Raw genomic sequence first — 10,000 nt, 5'->3', positions numbered from 1 at the left:
GGGAAGAGGTGAAAGGCATCAAATTGAAGAGGGAATAGCAGTTGGTTGGGATTAACGTCTGCAGGTGTACATGCGTATAAATATTCATATGAGGACACTTTGGAGAAGCAGAGAGCTGTAATGACTTTATGAATATGTGCATTTATTGATGTTCCTGCTTTAGCGGTTTAATGAAATGCAATGAATCACTGAGAGTGATATCACGGAGGTGTGAACAGGTCACTAGGAATAGAGGAGAGAGATTGTGGCTCAGGTTTTTCAGGTCAGAGAAATGTTGCTTTTTGATAGACGTTTCTTCCAGCCAATCAGAGTAGCAGATTTGATGTGTTAAGGTAAATATAGTACATGTCTGTTTCTCACTCACCTAACCATAGCATGATAACATATTCAGCCTTCAGAGGCACTCTGTTGAAAAAAGTTTATGAAAAAGGTTCAGTTTTGACAAAAGCAGACATGATTATTTGTCAGCCAAGAGGACACATTGTGTTGCAGGGCCTCATTCTTTCACATCAATATTAATCAGAATGGAGGAGAAACTGTTTAAGGATGTAGCTTACATTTATAGATGTACAATCAAAATCTCAAAATCTAGAAGGAGGTCAAGGTTTTTTTTTTTTTTTTACAAAAGGTAGGAGATGATGGTTGGCGAAAAGAGATGCTCATCAGCCAACTTTACACAATGCGATTCTCTAATTAAATGAGTGGATTTATATGAAACCATTTCATTATTCAGAGCATCACATTCTCAAAAACGTAATATCCTACATACGTAGTCAGGTTCCGTCATGAGCAGAGTGAGTTTCGTCTTTTGGATTGAAGTGCTTTTGGATTGAAGGCCAAACAGAACGTCTCTAAATGCTCTCCACTCGCAGGCCTTCACTCGTTTTTGTGTGCTGTTGAGTTAGAGTTTGATAGAAGAAGGATTTACAAGTCTGGAGTGCATCTGTCAGTGGGCAGAGACATGTGTTACACAGACATTTCAATGTACAGTATAACCATCCTTTTCATTTCTTTCCATCTCCATTGAACTATTAACCCAATGTGACGTGACACTTTCTGACTTCACTTTGTGTTACAACTCCAAAGTTTCAAACTAAGTCTAAATAAAAACAATGAAATAAGAGCCAATACTGTTGAATTAAATTAGAGGTGATGATTGAATTGGAGTGGATGAATTCTCAATAGCAACACAAGAGAAGCCGTTCGGCCTGTCTGATTAATTAGGCAGCCTTTACGGTGCTGTTACGTCTTTGATAATGTCTTAGATGAAACTGGATAATTTTGTAATCAGACGTCCTATTCATGCTGATAATTAGATGATTATAGTCTCCTGTTTTCACAAGGCTAATTCACAAGGCACAATTTGAAATTCAGGCCTGTTTGATTAGGGGCTGAAAAAGAAAAGGGTGGGGAAAGAAAGGAGTAACAACAAAAACAAAGTATGTGCGTGTGTGTGTCCTCTTAATGTTTTTTCAAATCAAAAATTTGAACAAACTATGACTGAGACACGTTAGCTGGAATCTGACCTTGCTACCTCATTTACCTCAGACCTAGCTTGTAAGTTACATTTTCTTAACACTCAGCTCACTAGCTACATTTTTTTCAGACCCAGTGTAAAGACCTACTTTTTCCTCAGACCTCTTACTAAATAAATTTGCCTTAGACCTAGCTTGCTAGCTGCACATTATTCAGGCCCAGCTTATTACCTACTTTTTCCTCAGACCTAGCTTGTTAGCTATTTTTTCCTCACATCGTCAGACAAAACATAGTCACGCATGAAGCAGGAAATGAATGTTGAACTCAGTTTTGCAGAGCGTTTGACTTAAAAGTGCAATCTTTTAGATTATTATAGTTTCCTCTTTCCACACGGCTAACTCACCAGGCACAATCAGAACTTCAAGCCCATTTCTGGGTCTAAGAAAGAAAGAGGATTGGGGGAATAAAGAGTAAAAAACAAAAGCAAACTCTGTGTGGATGTCCTCTTCATCCTGCTCTGTTCAGTGTTTCTGTGTTGACTTATGTGCTCTGCTTTTTCTATGAAATGATTTATAAAGCTATTTGAAATGGAGTGTGTAAACCATGAAGCAGCCTGCGCTTAGCTCGCCCAGCTCCCCGGGGTCACAACCTTTCCATCTCATCTCTGACACCTGTTAAATTCTGATGTATGCCTTTGTTTCTGAGAGTATGTGTTTGACCTGCCATATCACAAGGATGGGGTTTGTTGTGAAAAGCACGGCTCGATGGCTCAATTGTCCCTCTCACAGAGCTGCAGCTGAGCCGATCAGAAGTCTGGGTAATAAAGCACATTTGATCCACACACACTGAGGATTTAGATTTAATAAGCACAGCAGTTCTAGAGATGGCCAGTTGTGCTTCTCTCATTACTAAGCATTAAGTAGGATTATACGTGCCAATATGGGCCTCCAATTTGACAGAATGAGCCAAGATTGAGTCTCTTGTCATTGAGGTAATATTCAAGACTGTAAAGCTTGGGAATCAATATAATGACACACAGCATTGTGATCTTCCATACTGTCTCTATGAGCACTTTGTTTAAATTAAACCAACAGTGAGTGTCTGTTGATTTAATTTGACAAATAACATAGCCTGACCTGCTTAAATAGAGCTCAAAATAAACCTGTGTAAAGATAAACTTTTTAAGAACATAAACGAACCGCATTATGAGAAAACCGGTGTAGTTAATTATGTACTCTTTAAATTGCAAACAAGAAGTAGGCTAGCTAATAATTTAGAAGGGATATAGCTTATATAGTTATTTTGCTTGTGGCTTGAGTGCAGTTCAGAAATCTTTCACACAATCCAAAGATAAGAATTACTTTGAAGTTTTTTATTTACATGCTGACAAACTGCGACAGAAGAGTCACTTGAAAGCCAGCTGTGTAACACATCTTTTCCTTGCTAGCTTAATTTTCCAAGTCCTAACTGGCTAGCTTAATTTTCCTCAGACCTAGCTTGCTAGCTACATTTTATTCAGGTCTAGCTTAGCTGTGTTTTCCTCAGACCTAGCTTGCTAGCTACATTTGCTTCAGGCCTAGCTTATCAGCTACATTTTATTCAGACCTAGCTTATCAGCTACATTTTCCTCAGACCTAGCTTGCTAGCTGTGTTTTCCTCAGAACTAGCTTGCTAGCTGTGTTTTCCTCAGACCTAGCTTGCTAGCTACATTTTCTTCAGGCCTAGCTTATCAGCTACATTTTCCTCAGACCTAGCTTGCTAGCTACATTTTCTTCAGGCCTAGCTTATCATCTACATTTTTCTCAGACCTAGCTTATCAGCTACATTTTCCTCAGACCTAGCTTGCTAGCTACATTTTCTTCAGGCCTAGCTTATCATCTACATTTTATTCAGACCTAGCTTATCAGCTACATTTTCCTCAGACCTAGCTTGCTGGCTATGTTTTCCTCAGACCTAGCTTGCTAGCTACATTCAGGATATTTAATTCTGATTGCTAGCTACATTTTTTCCCATGCCTACGTTGCTAGCTCCATTTTCCTCAGAACATACTGTACATATAGCAGGAAATTTAGATTTTTATTAAACTTTTGTGAAGTAATAAATTAGTATTGGAGTTCAAAGTGAGATTCTTTAGAAGTACCTCTTAAAGAGCACAAATAACTCTTAGTTCTGATCTTAGGTTCTCTATATAAATTTTTATTAACATACACTAATTGGGATGAGAGTCCATTAGAGGGTACCATGCACTCAGTCACCTGCTGGCAGGTTTTTGTGGGCTGGGAAGAAGAACCCAGCGGAATAGACACACAGAAACATGTGAAACTCTGCACAGTCAGTAACCAAAGATCAGGATTGAACCGGGGAGCTGTTAGGCAGCAACGCAAGGTTAGCTAATGTTAGGTACATTTCCAACTTGCAGCTCCAGCACACTCTCATCACTTTCATGGATTGTCATAAATGATGCCTTATGAAATATGGGAGACAAAATATCTCAGAAACTATGTTCTCCATATTTTTCCTCCAAGCAGGCAAGCTGAAATTATTTTGCATTATCTTTTTTCCCTTTTACACCGATGACCAATATGACCCCAAATTTGAAAAGAACCAGTAGCTTGAGAGTAGTGAACAATTTGCTAGGTAACAGTAGCTAGCTTTAAGGCTGTGATAACATTACTAGCTTTAATGTCAAGTAATTGTTGGCATCCAAAAAATAAAGTGTATTTCTCAAGAGCATCACATTCTCAAGCTCTAATAGGTTTTAAAGGCCTGGTGATTAGTTATTAGGGCTCTGCTCTGCTGTAACACACACAGGTTCTGACAGGGCGTGAACTAATTTGTGCTTCCGAACCGATTCGATTGAGTTTGTTGTGAAACATGTTTTGTCTTGTCTCTTGGCTCGAGCTGTGTCATGCTTCATTGTGTGTGAGTTTTTTTTTTTATCTATTGTGTTTCTGCATGAGTCAGTTTGATTTATGCCTATTTCACTGTCACTGCTCAGCACTCTTACCATTTCTTTTTTGTGCGTTTTCTTTCTAGTCTTTGAGGTTTTCCTTTTTTTTTTTTTCCTTTTTGCCTTTCAGCTCCTGGAAATATGATGGCTGTGTTATATACTGGACAATAGTGAAGTGGCATTGGTTTTAGCATATTTTTTAAAATAGTTTTTAAGCCCCCATTCCTGTTTTTCCTTTGTGGACTTTCTCATGTCCATTATCCAGACTCTACTACCCCCTGCCTCTCGCAAAATCAATACACAGTCTTTTTCATCACAGATCCTCTTTTTACGAACTGTTTCCCATTCTCCAACTGCACTAGATAGCGTGTGTATTGTCTTACAGAATAAAGCGCACGTGAATAAAGCCGTCCATTCGGAGCGTTCCTTTCAGGCATTGAGATGCAGCAAGCGTCTAACGAGCCCTCTATCTAACGAGATCTCCAGCTCGATTTGCCAGGGGTGAGGCTAATGAGAAGTCGCCATCTTCAAAAAAAAAAAAAGAAAACGCAAAGCAGTTTGATAATTACTGCTGAGCTGCCTGGAAGACTGATCTCACATTCACACTACACTCTTTTCTCCCTTTTTTTCCAAAACTATCAGCAGTTTAACTGCAGGTGCAAAAAGCCTCTTTCTGCCTCTTTTTTATTCTATTTCTCCTCCTCTTTTTCTGCCTTTTTCTGTCTAACTCAATTACTGCAGGCTTTTGAATGCAGATTTGCTCATTTCAGGCATCGTGAAATTACGGGTATAAATTGCCTCAAATTTGCTTTAATCGTTTTAAACACGTTTTGAGACACTCATGTGGTAATTCACTTTGATTTTTCATATTTAACCCAGACTATTAGCCCAGTGGCAGTGCTACCTGAGAGAGAGGGAGTAGTTTAGGCGTTATTATTCACAAGCTGTAGAACCACACGGTCTTATTTGCTTAAACGCCCAGCAGGAAGACTTCTTAACGTATTAGATGATGACTTTCAAATTCAATTAAACTTCAAATGCAGCTTCTGGTTTTTCCCTTCTAAAAAACCCCATTTGAATTTGTATGTGTGTGTGTATGTCTGTGTGTGGGTGTGTGTGTGTGGGTGTGTGTGTGTGTGTGTGTGTGTGGGTGGGTGGGTGTGTCTGTATGTGTGTGTGTGTGTGTGTGTGTGGATGTGTGTGTGTGTTTATGAATATACATGTCTTTGAAAACAGTGATTTCTAAAAGCCAGCAATAGCTTTGGCAACCTGTCAGTCAGTGCTGGCTTAAGAGAAGAGAAGAGAGAAGTAGCACTGTATTACATAACTTAATAGACAGATGAAAGAATGTCACTTCTTCTTTCCCTCCAGGGAAGAATGAGATCGCAAGATCTAAGTTCCAGTGTGAAGTGGCTTGGCAGAAGTCTGAGGGATAAAGCTGAGCCACAAGGCTTTCCACACATATTTCTGTTACACTATGTCGTGTGCCAGTGTGTGCTGATAATGAGGAAGATTACCTTGACATTTGTGAGTGGTTTTGTTTTTCAGGCCATATGAACGCAGCACCAAGGAATTTGTGTATAACTGTGTTGTTCTGACAGAGAGGAAATAAGACCTGTTTAATAAGGAAAAAACACAAAAGAGTGTGCCATTATGGGAAAATATTCAATGACAGGCTGATGTGATGAAGCTGAGTTACGTGAAAATGATTATTTTCCAATAACAGACATCCTGAAGTGTTTTATTTCTCTTTTACCACAGTGAATTTCCAACGATCACAAGTTTTAAAGTATTAATAAATGACATTGTCTGTTTGAACCATTTATTGTTACATTTAATGTTGTGGAACGTCAACAAAACAAGTTCGTTCCTGTTATCGCTTACGTTATAGCAGTTATAAACAGTGCTCTCGCCAGTTCTCTTTCCCGTGGCAGAAGACTAACCGTTACAATGCACTGACACTGGAGACTGCTTCCATACAAGCTTCATTATATTAATGATTTTGTTAAACAACAGCACATTTATAATACATTTATCATTAGCCTTAGATTATGTAGATCGTCCGCCATTAGAGTGCCTGTGCATGAGTTGTTACTATAGAAACAATAATAAGCATATTAAAACAAGCACATTATCATAAATGTGTTGTGTGAATTACAAAACTACTGTCAGAGCTGTGGTTTTAGAAAATTAATCAACACCTTCTGACCAATCAGATTTGAGAATTAAACAGTGCTGTGTTATAAATACCTTTATCACTTGCCCTCATTCCTCCGTCTACTCTCACACTAGCACACTACCACAGACCAAGGGTCAATACACACTCTCTCTCTCTCTCTCTCTCTCTCTCTCTCTCTCTCTCTCTCTGTCTCACTCTGTAGAGCAGGCGTTCAGGGGCTAGTCAGGCTGATGAAGTATCCTTCCCTGCAGGTCATTAAGACAGACCCAGCAAAATGATGCTTAATGGCCTCCTCACTAATTCCATAAATCATTTATTTGGCTCAGCACCTGCTCGAGCTATTAAACACCAACGTTAGAACGTGTGTGTGTGTGTGTGTGTGTGTGTGTGTGTGTGTGTGTGTGGGGCTCATTGCCGCCAGCAATGGCAATAGGCCTCTCTCCGTTCGTTCTATATTTCTGGTTAGGGAGTGTTGGAGTAGCATTTGCAACATACACAGAGCTACAAAACAATTGTCTCACTCTCTTTCGGAGACTAAAGAGGAAGCTGTAACACACCAATAATGAGAGAACTTTCATAGGACAAGAATATAACACACAATTACCCACCTGTCTCACTCTCCGATAGAGCCTGTGTAGCAAAGAAGGCATTCTCATATACCCGGGTCACTCTGTTTTATCCGAAAGAGTGAGCTGAAATACAACGGTCTTACTCTATTTATCATGTGTAACATGATAGATATCTAATCTCCCTGTCTCACATCAGAGTCATATCAGACAGACATACATCAGAACTTCATTTACTCAGAAAGCTGTAACCCACCTGTCTCACTCAACACCCATCTCTTTCTCTGTTGGAGTTTAAAAGGGAGGGGCATGCTTTTAATGTTTTCTATATCCCAAAGAATGACCTATAACCCACCTGTCTCATCTTCTTATAATACCTTTATAACTATAACACATCTGTCTTGGAACATGTGCATCACTAAAAGCTAAAACACACCCGTCTCACCCTTTGTACTAAATTACACAGAAGGCTATAACATACCTGTCTCACTATCTATCAGGGCATGTGTAACACAGACAGAGTTATTACACGTCTGTCTCATTCACTACTGCAGCCTAGGGATATGGAACACATCTGTCTTGCTTTTATTTGCATCTGTGTAACTGAGAATGAGCTATAACCCTCCTGTCTCACCCTCTAATAATACCTTTATAACTATAACAAACTCTGTGTAGCAGTAAAAGCTATAACATACCCGTCTCACTGTCTATCAGGGCATGTGGAACATAGACATCTGTGTAACTGAGAATGAGCTCACCTGCCTCACCCCCTAATAATATCTTTATAACATATCTGTGTCATGCTCTGTTCACACACACTTGTCTCACATACTGTTGGGGTTTATGTGTATAACCTATAAAGCTGTAACTCGCCTGTCTCACTCTCTGCAATCCAACTAACACTGAAAGCTATCTCACTCTGTTTGAGTTTCTGCATGAAAACAAGAGCATTATAATTCACCCCATTCCTTAATTATAACTACACAGCCTTTATTTACTCCTACTTGTTTTCTTCAATACCCATGATGCACTGCCTAATTATCTCGACTCTTTAAGTGCTTACGTAGTGTGTTTTTTCCATTCTTAAGTACCTTCTCATCGTTATCAGTTTTCAGTCTCTCTTTTCTTCTGTTATGCCCATTTTGATCTGGAAATGAAGTAAGCATAACCTGTTCTTCATTTTCCTCATCTTATCCCCCGAAGATGAAAATAACCCTGGGCTTCCTGTCGTCAGGCTCTCGTCTCATTCAGAGCGCAATATGGAGGCCTGTCAATCAACCCGAGACCTCTCCATTCTCATTTCCCACATATTTGCCACCTCCCTCACTCGTTTTCATAACTTCCGCAGTATGAGACACCACAGCTAAAGCAATCATCCACCCTACATCATCACCCCACCCCAATTTCCCACTCACCCCGTTACACTGTGCTATTAATATCACTGCTTTATAAATGACTAAATGAAATGGCAGCAGTCCAGGCAAGGACACTTTGATAATCATGTTTTTTTTTATATTTATCCCTTTCTTCATTCTTCATTCTTTCTTTATCCCTTTCTTCAAAAACCTTCTTTGTTTTCCTTGTTTTGAATTTTAGATTTTAAATGTGTTTTTTATGGGGAGAAATGATTAAACTCCTGCTCTTAGATGTTTAGAGGTTACACTTATTATTATGGAGGCATTTATAATATGCTTTACATCACAGTGCTGCTGAATTCTCAATTCTGATTGGTTAGAACATATTGATAAATTTTTTTTAGACACTCAAAGCAAATCACAGGTTTATATTAATGCATTTCCTCTAATATGTTATCCTTTCTATAGTAACAACTTACACAGGGACGTGTGTAAGCATTGATTTGGAGAAGTTTATTGTAAGGAGATGTTTGGAAGGAGTCTCCAGTGTCAGTGATTCGTAATAGTCAGAGGTAAAGCTGTAACTTTCAGTTTTCAGACACCGGAAAGTATTCAGCATAGTGTATTTTTTTTCGCTTTCCAGTTTTGCTGTAACATAACAAGGTGCCTCGCAAGCAACATTAAATGTAACTATAAACAGATAAAAAGAACATTCTTTAATATATTAAAAATTGTTACCATTGACAAATTGCTGTGGTATAATCGACTTCAGGATGCTAATAGTACCTCTGTCACAGCGTCACATCGCACCAACCCGTTGTTTATTATTTTCCTATAACAGCACGCCCCCAAGTGTTTTGTTCCTGAAATATAGCATACATAATACCTTTCTGTAGAAACCTTTCTGTAGAACTATATTCACACTGTCAAAATTCATGAATTCTAATTCATTTATAACAAGTCTCTCCATCACTTCATCTCTCCATCACAGCACTCACACATAGGGATCCACACACTGGCATAGCTTACACAACTTACACACTGTCACAGACGTGCAAAAGAGAGTGATACATCCACGTGGGTTTAAAATAGACTAAATTCATTTTCCCACAATCCCCTGTTGAGCTTAAATGTGGAAAAAGTCTGATTATCTACCTGGAAAGTGCTAAAAAAAAAGGTTGAATTTTATTTTACTTTTATAAAAGCTGTATGAATCCTGTAATTGGTGTTTTGTGTGTGTGTGTGTGTGTGTGTGTGTGTGTGTGTGATGCCGGCAGCTGTATATCTCTGCTACTGAAATGCTTTCACACAGAGAACAGTCGTTCAATCAGAGCTGCCCAGCATCAGCTTATAGCTTTGATTCCTCACTTTGTCTCTCTCTCTCTCTCTCTCTCTCTCTCTCTCGCTTTTATTCATTATTGTATCTCTTTCACTTTCATTCATTTTCCCTCTTATTCTTTCTAACTCCTACCAG

At 38.9% G+C, this 10,000-nt stretch overlaps 1 protein-coding gene across 12 annotated transcripts in view; it reads left to right on the top strand.

Annotated features, from left to right (window-relative positions):
- LOC113545763 (adhesion G protein-coupled receptor L3) overlaps positions 1-10,000 on the top strand; it is a 289,900-nt gene that overhangs the window by 259,902 nt on the left and 19,998 nt on the right. The gene's annotated exons all lie outside the window — the stretch shown is intronic.

This window comes from Pangasianodon hypophthalmus, chromosome 28, assembly GCF_027358585.1.
Source record: "Pangasianodon hypophthalmus isolate fPanHyp1 chromosome 28, fPanHyp1.pri, whole genome shotgun sequence".
Taxonomy (NCBI): domain Eukaryota; kingdom Metazoa; phylum Chordata; class Actinopteri; order Siluriformes; family Pangasiidae; genus Pangasianodon; species Pangasianodon hypophthalmus.
This window is presented reverse-complemented; position numbering and strand designations above follow the sequence as displayed.